General features: G+C 50.4%; 20 non-coding genes across 20 annotated transcripts; all 20 read right to left on the bottom strand.

Moving 5' to 3' along the window:
* Nucleotides 1-255: 255 nt before the first annotated feature.
* Nucleotides 256-337, bottom strand: Trnas-uga (transfer RNA serine (anticodon UGA)). Its single transcript has one exon. It is a non-coding gene; the product is annotated as a tRNA-Ser (tRNA).
* Nucleotides 338-1,263: 926 nt separating this feature from the next.
* On the bottom strand, nucleotides 1,264-1,336 carry Trnak-uuu (transfer RNA lysine (anticodon UUU)). The gene has a single exon. It is a non-coding gene; the product is annotated as a tRNA-Lys (tRNA).
* Nucleotides 1,337-1,873: 537 nt separating this feature from the next.
* Nucleotides 1,874-1,946, bottom strand: Trnaf-gaa (transfer RNA phenylalanine (anticodon GAA)). The gene has a single exon. It is a non-coding gene; the product is annotated as a tRNA-Phe (tRNA).
* A 579-nt stretch (nucleotides 1,947-2,525) lies between these two features.
* On the bottom strand, nucleotides 2,526-2,607 carry Trnas-uga (transfer RNA serine (anticodon UGA)). The gene has a single exon. It is a non-coding gene; the product is annotated as a tRNA-Ser (tRNA).
* Nucleotides 2,608-3,533: 926 nt separating this feature from the next.
* Trnak-uuu (transfer RNA lysine (anticodon UUU)) lies at nucleotides 3,534-3,606 on the bottom strand. Its single transcript has one exon. It is a non-coding gene; the product is annotated as a tRNA-Lys (tRNA).
* A 537-nt stretch (nucleotides 3,607-4,143) lies between these two features.
* Trnaf-gaa (transfer RNA phenylalanine (anticodon GAA)) lies at nucleotides 4,144-4,216 on the bottom strand. Its single transcript has one exon. It is a non-coding gene; the product is annotated as a tRNA-Phe (tRNA).
* Nucleotides 4,217-4,795: 579 nt separating this feature from the next.
* On the bottom strand, nucleotides 4,796-4,877 carry Trnas-uga (transfer RNA serine (anticodon UGA)). The gene has a single exon. It is a non-coding gene; the product is annotated as a tRNA-Ser (tRNA).
* Nucleotides 4,878-5,804: 927 nt separating this feature from the next.
* Nucleotides 5,805-5,877, bottom strand: Trnak-uuu (transfer RNA lysine (anticodon UUU)). Its single transcript has one exon. It is a non-coding gene; the product is annotated as a tRNA-Lys (tRNA).
* A 537-nt stretch (nucleotides 5,878-6,414) lies between these two features.
* Nucleotides 6,415-6,487, bottom strand: Trnaf-gaa (transfer RNA phenylalanine (anticodon GAA)). The gene has a single exon. It is a non-coding gene; the product is annotated as a tRNA-Phe (tRNA).
* Nucleotides 6,488-7,066: 579 nt separating this feature from the next.
* Nucleotides 7,067-7,148, bottom strand: Trnas-uga (transfer RNA serine (anticodon UGA)). Its single transcript has one exon. It is a non-coding gene; the product is annotated as a tRNA-Ser (tRNA).
* Nucleotides 7,149-8,075: 927 nt separating this feature from the next.
* On the bottom strand, nucleotides 8,076-8,148 carry Trnak-uuu (transfer RNA lysine (anticodon UUU)). The gene has a single exon. It is a non-coding gene; the product is annotated as a tRNA-Lys (tRNA).
* A 537-nt stretch (nucleotides 8,149-8,685) lies between these two features.
* Trnaf-gaa (transfer RNA phenylalanine (anticodon GAA)) lies at nucleotides 8,686-8,758 on the bottom strand. The gene has a single exon. It is a non-coding gene; the product is annotated as a tRNA-Phe (tRNA).
* A 579-nt stretch (nucleotides 8,759-9,337) lies between these two features.
* Nucleotides 9,338-9,419, bottom strand: Trnas-uga (transfer RNA serine (anticodon UGA)). The gene has a single exon. It is a non-coding gene; the product is annotated as a tRNA-Ser (tRNA).
* Nucleotides 9,420-10,346: 927 nt separating this feature from the next.
* Trnak-uuu (transfer RNA lysine (anticodon UUU)) lies at nucleotides 10,347-10,419 on the bottom strand. The gene has a single exon. It is a non-coding gene; the product is annotated as a tRNA-Lys (tRNA).
* Nucleotides 10,420-10,956: 537 nt separating this feature from the next.
* Trnaf-gaa (transfer RNA phenylalanine (anticodon GAA)) lies at nucleotides 10,957-11,029 on the bottom strand. Its single transcript has one exon. It is a non-coding gene; the product is annotated as a tRNA-Phe (tRNA).
* Nucleotides 11,030-11,608: 579 nt separating this feature from the next.
* Nucleotides 11,609-11,690, bottom strand: Trnas-uga (transfer RNA serine (anticodon UGA)). The gene has a single exon. It is a non-coding gene; the product is annotated as a tRNA-Ser (tRNA).
* Nucleotides 11,691-12,617: 927 nt separating this feature from the next.
* On the bottom strand, nucleotides 12,618-12,690 carry Trnak-uuu (transfer RNA lysine (anticodon UUU)). The gene has a single exon. It is a non-coding gene; the product is annotated as a tRNA-Lys (tRNA).
* Nucleotides 12,691-13,227: 537 nt separating this feature from the next.
* Nucleotides 13,228-13,300, bottom strand: Trnaf-gaa (transfer RNA phenylalanine (anticodon GAA)). The gene has a single exon. It is a non-coding gene; the product is annotated as a tRNA-Phe (tRNA).
* Nucleotides 13,301-13,879: 579 nt separating this feature from the next.
* Trnas-uga (transfer RNA serine (anticodon UGA)) lies at nucleotides 13,880-13,961 on the bottom strand. The gene has a single exon. It is a non-coding gene; the product is annotated as a tRNA-Ser (tRNA).
* Nucleotides 13,962-14,888: 927 nt separating this feature from the next.
* Trnak-uuu (transfer RNA lysine (anticodon UUU)) lies at nucleotides 14,889-14,961 on the bottom strand. Its single transcript has one exon. It is a non-coding gene; the product is annotated as a tRNA-Lys (tRNA).
* Nucleotides 14,962-15,313: the final 352 nt, after the last annotated feature.

The following is a 15,313-nucleotide window of genomic DNA, read 5'->3' as shown; positions in this document are numbered from 1 at the left end:
TTGCTCATTAATTGCTACACGTCATCGTCTGCAAGCTAAAATAATCACATCTGCACTGCCCAGAGAGGCGACACTTGCACTGACACCTGGTGGACGGTTGTGAGACGAGGAGATGAGCTGTGGCTTCTGGGCACGACTGTAGCGCTGCACCCTGGAGCCAAGAACACTGCACCTTGCTGGCGGCCCACGTGTTTAGTAGTGACGCAACTGCTAGGATGCAGCTGAACGTCCATCTTCTGAGAGCGAGAAAATTTCCGCAGTCGGCAGGACTCGAACCTACGCTCCCAGAGGGAATCTGATTTCAAGTCAGACGCCTTAACCACTCGGCCACGACTGCACGTCTGAGAAGCGTCTCTCGACAACTGAAACTCCCACCTTTGCAAGCAATCTCATGGCAGAAGGCAGCATGGGCTCACTCTTTTCTGTAGTGATTCCACTGCCAGCACATAGACGTTACGAAAGTGTATTAATTTTCGCCCCGACAGGGACTAGAACCCAGGACCCTTTGGTTGAAAACCTAACGCTCTACCGACTGAGCTATCCGCACCCACGCACGAGCATTGTCATACAGCTGCGTCGTGTGCGAGTGATTCGCATGTCGTAATTGCTGGCTTATGGCTCCAATGGCGACTTCACCGACTTCCCACTGACGCGCCGCTGACGCTAGTTTTCTGGCGTCTTAAGGGATGGACATACTTGCAAGTAGCTGCGAGATCATTGAAAAGAAACGCGGCGCCATTGCTTTTGCCGCACTCGACTGATTGAATTGCAATTCCTAAAAAGGAATGAACCTTCACTCTGTCCAACAATTTCAAGCACGTGTGTGTACTCACGAACTCGGCGAAGGCGCGAGAAAATGACGGGGGCGCACTCGTGGGCCTGCGACGGCTTCCTGCAGTCACATCGTCAGTGCGAGGTGGACCGGTAGGCACAGGAAGCAGCGGCCGTCGTGAAACTCAGCATTCTTAAACGGAAATTTTCGTCTTGTTTAGAATGGCGTCATTGGTTTGCACGCTCATTCATGCGTGTGAAAGTATTTGCTGCTCTTTACGCAGAATCGCACGCAGCCGGCGGGATTCGAAACTACTTTCGAGTCAGACGCCTTAACCACTCGGCCACGGCTGCCCCGAACGCAGCGTTCTCCCGACACGTGCAAATTGAACCGTTTAAAGCACTGTGGTGTCAGAAAACGGCGTTGCTGCATTCTTTTCCGTAGTGTTTCCACCACTACCAGAGGAAACGCTACCAAATTATTAAAATTTCCGCCCGAACAGGGACTTGAACCCTGGACCCTTAGGTTAAAAGCCTAATGCTCTACCGACTGAGCTATCCGGGCTCACAACGCCTTATGAAACATCTCACGATGCACAACGACACATTGACTCATGTCCTTTACTGTTGTGCAATCGCTGCATGGAGCTGTTAGTAGTTAAACGTCGCCTGAATGCTGTCTGCAAACTTATCGCGCAAAGCTCGTAACAGACCATCGAACAATGTTGACACACGATGCAAAAACAAACTGCAGCAGTCGTTACGTCTCATACGTTGGAGTAGAGGATTTACGTGTTTTGTCGACACTCATCGGGCAATTGGAAAATTCACAAGCACTTCGAATGCAATGTTTCCCACGTTTTCGCTCATTTCACGGTTCCGCTGGAGACGTTCTTCACCTCCTGGCACAAAACAGGGAACGCAGTCGGTAGGACGTTTTTTTATTTTCTTACTTCTCAGAGAGTTGCCTACTGTGTTCCTCTTATGGCAAGCACTAGACAACCAGAACAGTTACAGAAGAGAGTCATGTCCGTTCTCGGCTCTAGTTACATTATCACAAAGTCAGAGCAATTCCATTGGCGTCGGCTTCAAAACGAAGCCGTGCCGAAACCCGGGATCGAACCAGGGACCTTTAGATCTTCAGTCTAACGCTCTCCCAACTGAGCTATTTCGGCTGACGTACAGCGCCCCTCTTTTGCACGTCTGCCCCGTTGCCAATTTCACAGTCATCTTCGTCTGAAAGAACACAGGGACGCCGAAAGGCGAACAGCAGATGCAGTAAAGTACCACACACATTTCTTCTGCTTCCATCGTCGTAACTAGCAAACATGTCGACTCGATTCATGTAATATTGACTTCGCTGACGCTAGAAAAGCTGTGCTATATCGATGCCACGTGCAACTAGTGTGCAGAGAACGAGGCAGAGGAAGGAGTGAGCCTCTCCAACGTGTGTGAGGCAGTATCTAGCAGATACACGCGGTAAAACGTTTGACTTGCGTTTGCTCATTAATTGCTACACGTCATCGTCTGCAAGCTAAAATAATCACATCTGCACTGCCCAGAGAGGCGACACTTGCACTGACACCTGGTGGACGGTTGTGAGACGAGGAGATGAGCTGTGGCTTCTGGGCACGACTGTAGCGCTGCACCCTGGAGCCAAGAACACTGCACCTTGCTGGCGGCCCACGTGTTTAGTAGTGACGCAACTGCTAGGATGCAGCTGAACGTCCATCTTCTGAGAGCGAGAAAATTTCCGCAGTCGGCAGGACTCGAACCTACGCTCCCAGAGGGAATCTGATTTCAAGTCAGACGCCTTAACCACTCGGCCACGACTGCACGTCTGAGAAGCGTCTCTCGACAACTGAAACTCCCACCTTTGCAAGCAATCTCATGGCAGAAGGCAGCATGGGCTCACTCTTTTCTGTAGTGATTCCACTGCCAGCACATAGACGTTACGAAAGTGTATTAATTTTCGCCCCGACAGGGACTAGAACCCAGGACCCTTTGGTTGAAAACCTAACGCTCTACCGACTGAGCTATCCGCACCCACGCACGAGCATTGTCATACAGCTGCGTCGTGTGCGAGTGATTCGCATGTCGTAATTGCTGGCTTATGGCTCCAATGGCGACTTCACCGACTTCCCACTGACGCGCCGCTGACGCTAGTTTTCTGGCGTCTTAAGGGATGGACATACTTGCAAGTAGCTGCGAGATCATTGAAAAGAAACGCGGCGCCATTGCTTTTGCCGCACTCGACTGATTGAATTGCAATTCCTAAAAAGGAATGAACCTTCACTCTGTCCAACAATTTCAAGCACGTGTGTGTACTCACGAACTCGGCGAAGGCGCGAGAAAATGACGGGGGCGCACTCGTGGGCCTGCGACGGCTTCCTGCAGTCACATCGTCAGTGCGAGGTGGACCGGTAGGCACAGGAAGCAGCGGCCGTCGTGAAACTCAGCATTCTTAAACGGAAATTTTCGTCTTGTTTAGAATGGCGTCATTGGTTTGCACGCTCATTCATGCGTGTGAAAGTATTTGCTGCTCTTTACGCAGAATCGCACGCAGCCGGCGGGATTCGAAACTACTTTCGAGTCAGACGCCTTAACCACTCGGCCACGGCTGCCCCGAACGCAGCGTTCTCCCGACACGTGCAAATTGAACCGTTTAAAGCACTGTGGTGTCAGAAAACGGCGTTGCTGCATTCTTTTCCGTAGTGTTTCCACCACTACCAGAGGAAACGCTACCAAATTATTAAAATTTCCGCCCGAACAGGGACTTGAACCCTGGACCCTTAGGTTAAAAGCCTAATGCTCTACCGACTGAGCTATCCGGGCTCACAACGCCTTATGAAACATCTCACGATGCACAACGACACATTGACTCATGTCCTTTACTGTTGTGCAATCGCTGCATGGAGCTGTTAGTAGTTAAACGTCGCCTGAATGCTGTCTGCAAACTTATCGCGCAAAGCTCGTAACAGACCATCGAACAATGTTGACACACGATGCAAAAACAAACTGCAGCAGTCGTTACGTCTCATACGTTGGAGTAGAGGATTTACGTGTTTTGTCGACACTCATCGGGCAATTGGAAAATTCACAAGCACTTCGAATGCAATGTTTCCCACGTTTTCGCTCATTTCACGGTTCCGCTGGAGACGTTCTTCACCTCCTGGCACAAAACAGGGAACGCAGTCGGTAGGACGTTTTTTTATTTTCTTACTTCTCAGAGAGTTGCCTACTGTGTTCCTCTTATGGCAAGCACTAGACAACCAGAACAGTTACAGAAGAGAGTCATGTCCGTTCTCGGCTCTAGTTACATTATCACAAAGTCAGAGCAATTCCATTGGCGTCGGCTTCAAAACGAAGCCGTGCCGAAACCCGGGATCGAACCAGGGACCTTTAGATCTTCAGTCTAACGCTCTCCCAACTGAGCTATTTCGGCTGACGTACAGCGCCCCTCTTTTGCACGTCTGCCCCGTTGCCAATTTCACAGTCATCTTCGTCTGAAAGAACACAGGGACGCCGAAAGGCGAACAGCAGATGCAGTAAAGTACCACACACATTTCTTCTGCTTCCATCGTCGTAACTAGCAAACATGTCGACTCGATTCATGTAATATTGACTTCGCTGACGCTAGAAAAGCTGTGCTATATCGATGCCACGTGCAACTAGTGTGCAGAGAACGAGGCAGAGGAAGGAGTGAGCCTCTCCAACGTGTGTGAGGCAGTATCTAGCAGATACACGCGGTAAAACGTTTGACTTGCGTTTGCTCATTAATTGCTACACGTCATCGTCTGCAAGCTAAAATAATCACATCTGCACTGCCCAGAGAGGCGACACTTGCACTGACACCTGGTGGACGGTTGTGAGACGAGGAGATGAGCTGTGGCTTCTGGGCACGACTGTAGCGCTGCACCCTGGAGCCAAGAACACTGCACCTTGCTGGCGGCCCACGTGTTTAGTAGTGACGCAACTGCTAGGACGCAGCTGAACGTCCATCTTCTGAGAGCGAGAAAATTTCCGCAGTCGGCAGGACTCGAACCTACGCTCCCAGAGGGAATCTGATTTCAAGTCAGACGCCTTAACCACTCGGCCACGACTGCACGTCTCAGAAGCGTCTCTCGACAACTGAAACTCCCACCTTTGCAAGTAATCTCATGGCAGAAGGCAGCATGGGCTCACTCTTTTCTGTAGTGATTCCACTGCCAGCACATTAGACGTTACGAAAGTGTATTAATTTTCGCCCCGACAGGGACTAGAACCCAGGACCCTTTGGTTGAAAACCTAACGCTCTACCGACTGAGCTATCCGCACCCACGCACGAGCATTGTCATACAGCTGCGTCGTGTGCGAGTGATTCGCATGTCGTAATTGCTGGCTTATGGCTCCAATGGCGACTTCACCGACTTCCCACTGACGCGCCGCTGACGCTAGTTTTCTGGCGTCTTAAGGGATGGACATACTTGCAAGTAGCTGCGAGATCATTGAAAAGAAACGCGGCGCCATTGCTTTTGCCGCACTCGACTGATTGAATTGCAATTCCTAAAAAGGAATGAACCTTCACTCTGTCCAACAATTTCAAGCACGTGTGTGTACTCACGAACTCGGCGAAGGCGCGAGAAAATGACGGGGGCGCACTCGTGGGCCTGCGACGGCTTCCTGCAGTCACATCGTCAGTGCGAGGTGGACCGGTAGGCACAGGAAGCAGCGGCCGTCGTGAAACTCAGCATTCTTAAACGGAAATTTTCGTCTTGTTTAGAATGGCGTCATTGGTTTGCACGCTCATTCATGCGTGTGAAAGTATTTGCTGCTCTTTACGCAGAATCGCACGCAGCCGGCGGGATTCGAAACTACTTTCGAGTCAGACGCCTTAACCACTCGGCCACGGCTGCCCCGAACGCAGCGTTCTCCCGACACGTGCAAATTGAACCGTTTAAAGCACTGTGGTGTCAGAAAACGGCGTTGCTGCATTCTTTTCCGTAGTGTTTCCACCACTACCAGAGGAAACGCTACCAAATTATTAAAATTTCCGCCCGAACAGGGACTTGAACCCTGGACCCTTAGGTTAAAAGCCTAATGCTCTACCGACTGAGCTATCCGGGCTCACAACGCCTTATGAAACATCTCACGATGCACAACGACACATTGACTCATGTCCTTTACTGTTGTGCAATCGCTGCATGGAGCTGTTAGTAGTTAAACGTCGCCTGAATGCTGTCTGCAAACTTATCGCGCAAAGCTCGTAACAGACCATCGAACAATGTTGACACACGATGCAAAAACAAACTGCAGCAGTCGTTACGTCTCATACGTTGGAGTAGAGGATTTACGTGTTTTGTCGACACTCATCGGGCAATTGGAAAATTCACAAGCACTTCGAATGCAATGTTTCCCACGTTTTCGCTCATTTCACGGTTCCGCTGGAGACGTTCTTCACCTCCTGGCACAAAACAGGGAACGCAGTCGGTAGGACGTTTTTTTATTTTCTTACTTCTCAGAGAGTTGCCTACTGTGTTCCTCTTATGGCAAGCACTAGACAACCAGAACAGTTACAGAAGAGAGTCATGTCCGTTCTCGGCTCTAGTTACATTATCACAAAGTCAGAGCAATTCCATTGGCGTCGGCTTCAAAACGAAGCCGTGCCGAAACCCGGGATCGAACCAGGGACCTTTAGATCTTCAGTCTAACGCTCTCCCAACTGAGCTATTTCGGCTGACGTACAGCGCCCCTCTTTTGCACGTCTGCCCCGTTGCCAATTTCACAGTCATCTTCGTCTGAAAGAACACAGGGACGCCGAAAGGCGAACAGCAGATGCAGTAAAGTACCACACACATTTCTTCTGCTTCCATCGTCGTAACTAGCAAACATGTCGACTCGATTCATGTAATATTGACTTCGCTGACGCTAGAAAAGCTGTGCTATATCGATGCCACGTGCAACTAGTGTGCAGAGAACGAGGCAGAGGAAGGAGTGAGCCTCTCCAACGTGTGTGAGGCAGTATCTAGCAGATACACGCGGTAAAACGTTTGACTTGCGTTTGCTCATTAATTGCTACACGTCATCGTCTGCAAGCTAAAATAATCACATCTGCACTGCCCAGAGAGGCGACACTTGCACTGACACCTGGTGGACGGTTGTGAGACGAGGAGATGAGCTGTGGCTTCTGGGCACGACTGTAGCGCTGCACCCTGGAGCCAAGAACACTGCACCTTGCTGGCGGCCCACGTGTTTAGTAGTGACGCAACTGCTAGGATGCAGCTGAACGTCCATCTTCTGAGAGCGAGAAAATTTCCGCAGTCGGCAGGACTCGAACCTACGCTCCCAGAGGGAATCTGATTTCAAGACAGTCGCCTTAACCACTCGGCCACGACTGCACGTCTCAGAAGCGTCTCTCGACAACTGAAACTCCCACCTTTGCAAGCAATCTCATGGCAGAAGGCAGCATGGGCTCACTCTTTTCTGTAGTGATTCCACTGCCAGCACATTAGACGTTACGAAAGTGTATTAATTTTCGCCCCGACAGGGACTAGAACCCAGGACCCTTTGGTTGAAAACCTAACGCTCTACCGACTGAGCTATCCGCACCCACGCACGAGCATTGTCATACAGCTGCGTCGTGTGCGAGTGATTCGCATGTCGTAATTGCTGGCTTATGGCTCCAATGGCGACTTCACCGACTTCCCACTGACGCGCCGCTGACGCTAGTTTTCTGGCGTCTTAAGGGATGGACATACTTGCAAGTAGCTGCGAGATCATTGAAAAGAAACGCGGCGCCATTGCTTTTGCCGCACTCGACTGATTGAATTGCAATTCCTAAAAAGGAATGAACCTTCACTCTGTCCAACAATTTCAAGCACGTGTGTGTACTCACGAACTCGGCGAAGGCGCGAGAAAATGACGGGGGCGCACTCGTGGGCCTGCGACGGCTTCCTGCAGTCACATCGTCAGTGCGAGGTGGACCGGTAGGCACAGGAAGCAGCGGCCGTCGTGAAACTCAGCATTCTTAAACGGAAATTTTCGTCTTGTTTAGAATGGCGTCATTGGTTTGCACGCTCATTCATGCGTGTGAAAGTATTTGCTGCTCTTTACGCAGAATCGCACGCAGCCGGCGGGATTCGAAACTACTTTCGAGTCAGACGCCTTAACCACTCGGCCACGGCTGCCCCGAACGCAGCGTTCTCCCGACACGTGCAAATTGAACCGTTTAAAGCACTGTGGTGTCAGAAAACGGCGTTGCTGCATTCTTTTCCGTAGTGTTTCCACCACTACCAGAGGAAACGCTACCAAATTATTAAAATTTCCGCCCGAACAGGGACTTGAACCCTGGACCCTTAGGTTAAAAGCCTAATGCTCTACCGACTGAGCTATCCGGGCTCACAACGCCTTATGAAACATCTCACGATGCACAACGACACATTGACTCATGTCCTTTACTGTTGTGCAATCGCTGCATGGAGCTGTTAGTAGTTAAACGTCGCCTGAATGCTGTCTGCAAACTTATCGCGCAAAGCTCGTAACAGACCATCGAACAATGTTGACACACGATGCAAAAACAAACTGCAGCAGTCGTTACGTCTCATACGTTGGAGTAGAGGATTTACGTGTTTTGTCGACACTCATCGGGCAATTGGAAAATTCACAAGCACTTCGAATGCAATGTTTCCCACGTTTTCGCTCATTTCACGGTTCCGCTGGAGACGTTCTTCACCTCCTGGCACAAAACAGGGAACGCAGTCGGTAGGACGTTTTTTTATTTTCTTACTTCTCAGAGAGTTGCCTACTGTGTTCCTCTTATGGCAAGCACTAGACAACCAGAACAGTTACAGAAGAGAGTCATGTCCGTTCTCGGCTCTAGTTACATTATCACAAAGTCAGAGCAATTCCATTGGCGTCGGCTTCAAAACGAAGCCGTGCCGAAACCCGGGATCGAACCAGGGACCTTTAGATCTTCAGTCTAACGCTCTCCCAACTGAGCTATTTCGGCTGACGTACAGCGCCCCTCTTTTGCACGTCTGCCCCGTTGCCAATTTCACAGTCATCTTCGTCTGAAAGAACACAGGGACGCCGAAAGGCGAACAGCAGATGCAGTAAAGTACCACACACATTTCTTCTGCTTCCATCGTCGTAACTAGCAAACATGTCGACTCGATTCATGTAATATTGACTTCGCTGACGCTAGAAAAGCTGTGCTATATCGATGCCACGTGCAACTAGTGTGCAGAGAACGAGGCAGAGGAAGGAGTGAGCCTCTCCAACGTGTGTGAGGCAGTATCTAGCAGATACACGCGGTAAAACGTTTGACTTGCGTTTGCTCATTAATTGCTACACGTCATCGTCTGCAAGCTAAAATAATCACATCTGCACTGCCCAGAGAGGCGACACTTGCACTGACACCTGGTGGACGGTTGTGAGACGAGGAGATGAGCTGTGGCTTCTGGGCACGACTGTAGCGCTGCACCCTGGAGCCAAGAACACTGCACCTTGCTGGCGGCCCACGTGTTTAGTAGTGACGCAACTGCTAGGACGCAGCTGAACGTCCATCTTCTGAGAGCGAGAAAATTTCCGCAGTCGGCAGGACTCGAACCTACGCTCCCAGAGGGAATCTGATTTCAAGTCAGACGCCTTAACCACTCGGCCACGACTGCACGTCTCAGAAGCGTCTCTCGACAACTGAAACTCCCACCTTTGCAAGTAATCTCATGGCAGAAGGCAGCATGGGCTCACTCTTTTCTGTAGTGATTCCACTGCCAGCACATTAGACGTTACGAAAGTGTATTAATTTTCGCCCCGACAGGGACTAGAACCCAGGACCCTTTGGTTGAAAACCTAACGCTCTACCGACTGAGCTATCCGCACCCACGCACGAGCATTGTCATACAGCTGCGTCGTGTGCGAGTGATTCGCATGTCGTAATTGCTGGCTTATGGCTCCAATGGCGACTTCACCGACTTCCCACTGACGCGCCGCTGACGCTAGTTTTCTGGCGTCTTAAGGGATGGACATACTTGCAAGTAGCTGCGAGATCATTGAAAAGAAACGCGGCGCCATTGCTTTTGCCGCACTCGACTGATTGAATTGCAATTCCTAAAAAGGAATGAACCTTCACTCTGTCCAACAATTTCAAGCACGTGTGTGTACTCACGAACTCGGCGAAGGCGCGAGAAAATGACGGGGGCGCACTCGTGGGCCTGCGACGGCTTCCTGCAGTCACATCGTCAGTGCGAGGTGGACCGGTAGGCACAGGAAGCAGCGGCCGTCGTGAAACTCAGCATTCTTAAACGGAAATTTTCGTCTTGTTTAGAATGGCGTCATTGTTTTGCACGCTCATTCATGCGTGTGAAAGTATTTGCTGCTCTTTACGCAGAATCGCACGCAGCCGGCGGGATTCGAAACTACTTTCGAGTCAGACGCCTTAACCACTCGGCCACGGCTGCCCCGAACGCAGCGTTCTCCCGACACGTGCAAATTGAACCGTTTAAAGCACTGTGGTGTCAGAAAACGGCGTTGCTGCATTCTTTTCCGTAGTGTTTCCACCACTACCAGAGGAAACGCTACCAAATTATTAAAATTTCCGCCCGAACAGGGACTTGAACCCTGGACCCTTAGGTTAAAAGCCTAATGCTCTACCGACTGAGCTATCCGGGCTCACAACGCCTTATGAAACATCTCACGATGCACAACGACACATTGACTCATGTCCTTTACTGTTGTGCAATCGCTGCATGGAGCTGTTAGTAGTTAAACGTCGCCTGAATGCTGTCTGCAAACTTATCGCGCAAAGCTCGTAACAGACCATCGAACAATGTTGACACACGATGCAAAAACAAACTGCAGCAGTCGTTACGTCTCATACGTTGGAGTAGAGGATTTACGTGTTTTGTCGACACTCACTGAGTAATTGGAAATTTCACAAGCATTTCGAATGCAATGCTTCCCACGTTTTCGCTCATTTCACGGTTCCGTTGGAGACGTTCTTCACCTCCTGACACAAAAAAAGGAACGCAGTCGGTAGGACGTTTTTTTATTTTCTTACTTCTCAGAGAGTTGCCTACTGTGTTCCTCTTATGGCAAGCACTAGACAACCAGAACAGTTACAGAAGAGAGTCATGTCCGTTCTCGGCTCTAGTTACATTATCACAAAGTCAGAGCAATTCCATTGGCGTCGGCTTCAAAACGAAGCCGTGCCGAAACCCGGGATCGAACCAGGGACCTTTAGATCTTCAGTCTAACGCTCTCCCAACTGAGCTATTTCGGCTGACGTACAGCGCCCCTCTTTTGCACGTCTGCCCCGTTGCCAATTTCACAGTCATCTTCGTCTGAAAGAACACAGGGACGCCGAAAGGCGAACAGCAGATGCAGTAAAGTACCACACACATTTCTTCTGCTTCCATCGTCGTAACTAGCAAACATGTCGACTCGATTCATGTAATATTGACTTCGCTGACGCTAGAAAAGCTGTGCTATATCGATGCCACGTGCAACTAGTGTGCAGAGAACGAGGCAGAGGAAGGAGTGAGCCTCTCCAACGTGTGTGAGGCAGTATCTAGCAGATACACGCGGTAAAACGTTTGACTTGCGTTTGCTCATTAATTGCTACACGTCATCGTCTGCAAGCTAAAATAATCACATCTGCACTGCCCAGAGAGGCGACACTTGCACTGACACCTGGTGGACGGTTGTGAGACGAGGAGATGAGCTGTGGCTTCTGGGCACGACTGTAGCGCTGCACCCTGGAGCCAAGAACACTGCACCTTGCTGGCGGCCCACGTGTTTAGTAGTGACGCAACTGCTAGGATGCAGCTGAACGTCCATCTTCTGAGAGCGAGAAAATTTCCGCAGTCGGCAGGACTCGAACCTACGCTCCCAGAAGGAATCTGATTTCAAGACAGTCGCCTTAACCACTCGGCCACGACTGCACGTCTCAGAAGCGTCTCTCGACAACTGAAACTCCCACCTTTGCAAGCAATCTCATGGCAGAAGGCAGCATGGGCTCACTCTTTTCTGTAGTGATTCCACTGCCAGCACATTAGACGTTACGAAAGTGTATTAATTTTCGCCCCGACAGGGACTAGAACCCAGGACCCTTTGGTTGAAAACCTAACGCTCTACCGACTGAGCTATCCGCACCCACGCACGAGCATTGTCATACAGCTGCGTCGTGTGCGAGTGATTCGCATGTCGTAATTGCTGGCTTATGGCTCCAATGGCGACTTCACCGACTTCCCACTGACGCGCCGCTGACGCTAGTTTTCTGGCGTCTTAAGGGATGGACATACTTGCAAGTAGCTGCGAGATCATTGAAAAGAAACGCGGCGCCATTGCTTTTGCCGCACTCGACTGATTGAATTGCAATTCCTAAAAAGGAATGAACCTTCACTCTGTCCAACAATTTCAAGCACGTGTGTGTACTCACGAACTCGGCGAAGGCGCGAGAAAATGACGGGGGCGCACTCGTGGGCCTGCGACGGCTTCCTGCAGTCACATCGTCAGTGCGAGGTGGACCGGTAGGCACAGGAAGCAGCGGCCGTCGTGAAACTCAGCATTCTTAAACGGAAATTTTCGTCTTGTTTAGAATGGCGTCATTGTTTTGCACGCTCATTCATGCGTGTGAAAGTATTTGCTGCTCTTTACGCAGAATCGCACGCAGCCGGCGGGATTCGAAACTACTTTCGAGTCAGACGCCTTAACCACTCGGCCACGGCTGCCCCGAACGCAGCGTTCTCCCGACACGTGCAAATTGAACCGTTTAAAGCACTGTGGTGTCAGAAAACGGCGTTGCTGCATTCTTTTCCGTAGTGTTTCCACCACTACCAGAGGAAACGCTACCAAATTATTAAAATTTCCGCCCGAACAGGGACTTGAACCCTGGACCCTTAGGTTAAAAGCCTAATGCTCTACCGACTGAGCTATCCGGGCTCACAACGCCTTATGAAACATCTCACGATGCACAACGACACATTGACTCATGTCCTTTACTGTTGTGCAATCGCTGCATGGAGCTGTTAGTAGTTAAACGTCGCCTGAATGCTGTCTGCAAACTTATCGCGCAAAGCTCGTAACAGACCATCGAACAATGTTGACACACGATGCAAAAACAAACTGCAGCAGCCGTTACGTCTCATACGTTGGAGTAGAGGATTTACGTGTTTTGTCGACACTCATCGGGCAATTGGAAAATTCACAAGCACTTCGAATGCAATGTTTCCCACGTTTTCGCTCATTTCACGGTTCCGCTGGAGACGTTCTTCACCTCCTGGCACAAAACAGGGAACGCAGTCGGTAGGACGTTTTTTTATTTTCTTACTTCTCAGAGAGTTGCCTACTGTGTTCCTCTTATGGCAAGCACTAGACAACCAGAACAGTTACAGAAGAGAGTCATGTCCGTTCTCGGCTCTAGTTACATTATCACAAAGTCAGAGCAATTCCATTGGCGTCGGCTTCAAAACGAAGCCGTGCCGAAACCCGGGATCGAACCAGGGACCTTTAGATCTTCAGTCCAACGCTCTCCCAACTGAGCTATTTCGGCTGACGTACAGCGCCCCTCTTTTGCACGTCTGCCCCGTTGCCAATTTCACAGTCATCTTCGTCTGAAAGAACACAGGGACGCCGAAAGGCGAACAGCAGATGCAGTAAAGTACCACACACATTTCTTCTGCTTCCATCGTCGTAACTAGCAAACATGTCGACTCGATTCATGTAATATTGACTTCGCTGACGCTAGAAAAGCTGTGCTATATCGATGCCACGTGCAACTAGTGTGCAGAGAACGAGGCAGAGGAAGGAGTGAGCCTCTCCAACGTGTGTGAGGCAGTATCTAGCAGATACACGCGGTAAAACGTTTGACTTGCGTTTGCTCATTAATTGCTACACGTCATCGTCTGCAAGCTAAAATAATCACATCTGCACTGCCCAGAGAGGCGACACTTGCACTGACACCTGGTGGACGGTTGTGAGACGAGGAGATGAGCTGTGGCTTCTGGGCACGACTGTAGCGCTGCACCCTGGAGCCAAGAACACTGCACCTTGCTGGCGGCCCACGTGTTTAGTAGTGACGCAACTGCTAGGATGCAGCTGAACGTCCATCTTCTGAGAGCGAGAAAATTTCCGCAGTCGGCAGGACTCGAACCTACGCTCCCAGAGGGAATCTGATTTCAAGACAGTCGCCTTAACCACTCGGCCACGACTGCACGTCTCAGAAGCGTCTCTCGACAACTGAAACTCCCACCTTTGCAAGCAATCTCATGGCAGAAGGCAGCATGGGCTCACTCTTTTCTGTAGTGATTCCACTGCCAGCACATTAGACGTTACGAAAGTGTATTAATTTTCGCCCCGACAGGGACTAGAACCCAGGACCCTTTGGTTGAAAACCTAACGCTCTACCGACTGAGCTATCCGCACCCACGCACGAGCATTGTCATACAGCTGCGTCGTGTGCGAGTGATTCGCATGTCGTAATTGCTGGCTTATGGCTCCAATGGCGACTTCACCGACTTCCCACTGACGCGCCGCTGACGCTAGTTTTCTGGCGTCTTAAGGGATGGACATACTTGCAAGTAGCTGCGAGATCATTGAAAAGAAACGCGGCGCCATTGCTTTTGCCGCACTCGACTGATTGAATTGCAATTCCTAAAAAGGAATGAACCTTCACTCTGTCCAACAATTTCAAGCACGTGTGTGTACTCACGAACTCGGCGAAGGCGCGAGAAAATGACGGGGGCGCACTCGTGGGCCTGCGACGGCTTCCTGCAGTCACATCGTCAGTGCGAGGTGGACCGGTAGGCACAGGAAGCAGCGGCCGTCGTGAAACTCAGCATTCTTAAACGGAAATTTTCGTCTTGTTTAGAATGGCGTCATTGGTTTGCACGCTCATTCATGCGTGTGAAAGTATTTGCTGCTCTTTACGCAGAATCGCACGCAGCCGGCGGGATTCGAAACTACTTTCGAGTCAGACGCCTTAACCACTCGGCCACGGCTGCCCCGAACGCAGCGTTCTCCCGACACGTGCAAATTGAACCGTTTAAAGCACTGTGGTGTCAGAAAACGGCGTTGCTGCATTCTTTTCCGTAGTGTTTCCACCACTACCAGAGGAAACGCTACCAAATTATTAAAATTTCCGCCCGAACAGGGACTTGAACCCTGGACCCTTAGGTTAAAAGCCTAATGCTCTACCGACTGAGCTATCCGGGCTCACAACGCCTTATGAAACATCTCACGATGCACAACGACACATTGACTCATGTCCTTTACTGTTGTGCAATCGCTGCATGGAGCTGTTAGTAGTTAAACGTCGCCTGAATGCTGTCTGCAAACTTATCGCGCAAAGCTCGTAACAGACCATCGAACAATGTTGACACACGATGCAAAAACAAACTGCAGCAGTCGTTACGTCTCATACGTTGGAGTAGAGGATTTACGTGTTTTGTCGACACTCATCGGGCAATTGGAAAATTCACAAGCACTTCGAATGCAATGTTTCCCACGTTTTCGCTCATTTCACGGTTCCGCTGGAGACGTTCTTCACCTCCTGGCACAAAACAGG

This window comes from Schistocerca gregaria, unplaced genomic scaffold, assembly GCF_023897955.1.
Source record: "Schistocerca gregaria isolate iqSchGreg1 unplaced genomic scaffold, iqSchGreg1.2 ptg000318l, whole genome shotgun sequence".
NCBI lineage: Eukaryota > Metazoa > Arthropoda > Insecta > Orthoptera > Acrididae > Schistocerca > Schistocerca gregaria.
The sequence above is the reverse complement of the archived record's forward strand: the minus strand, read 5'-3'. Positions and strand labels throughout refer to the sequence as shown.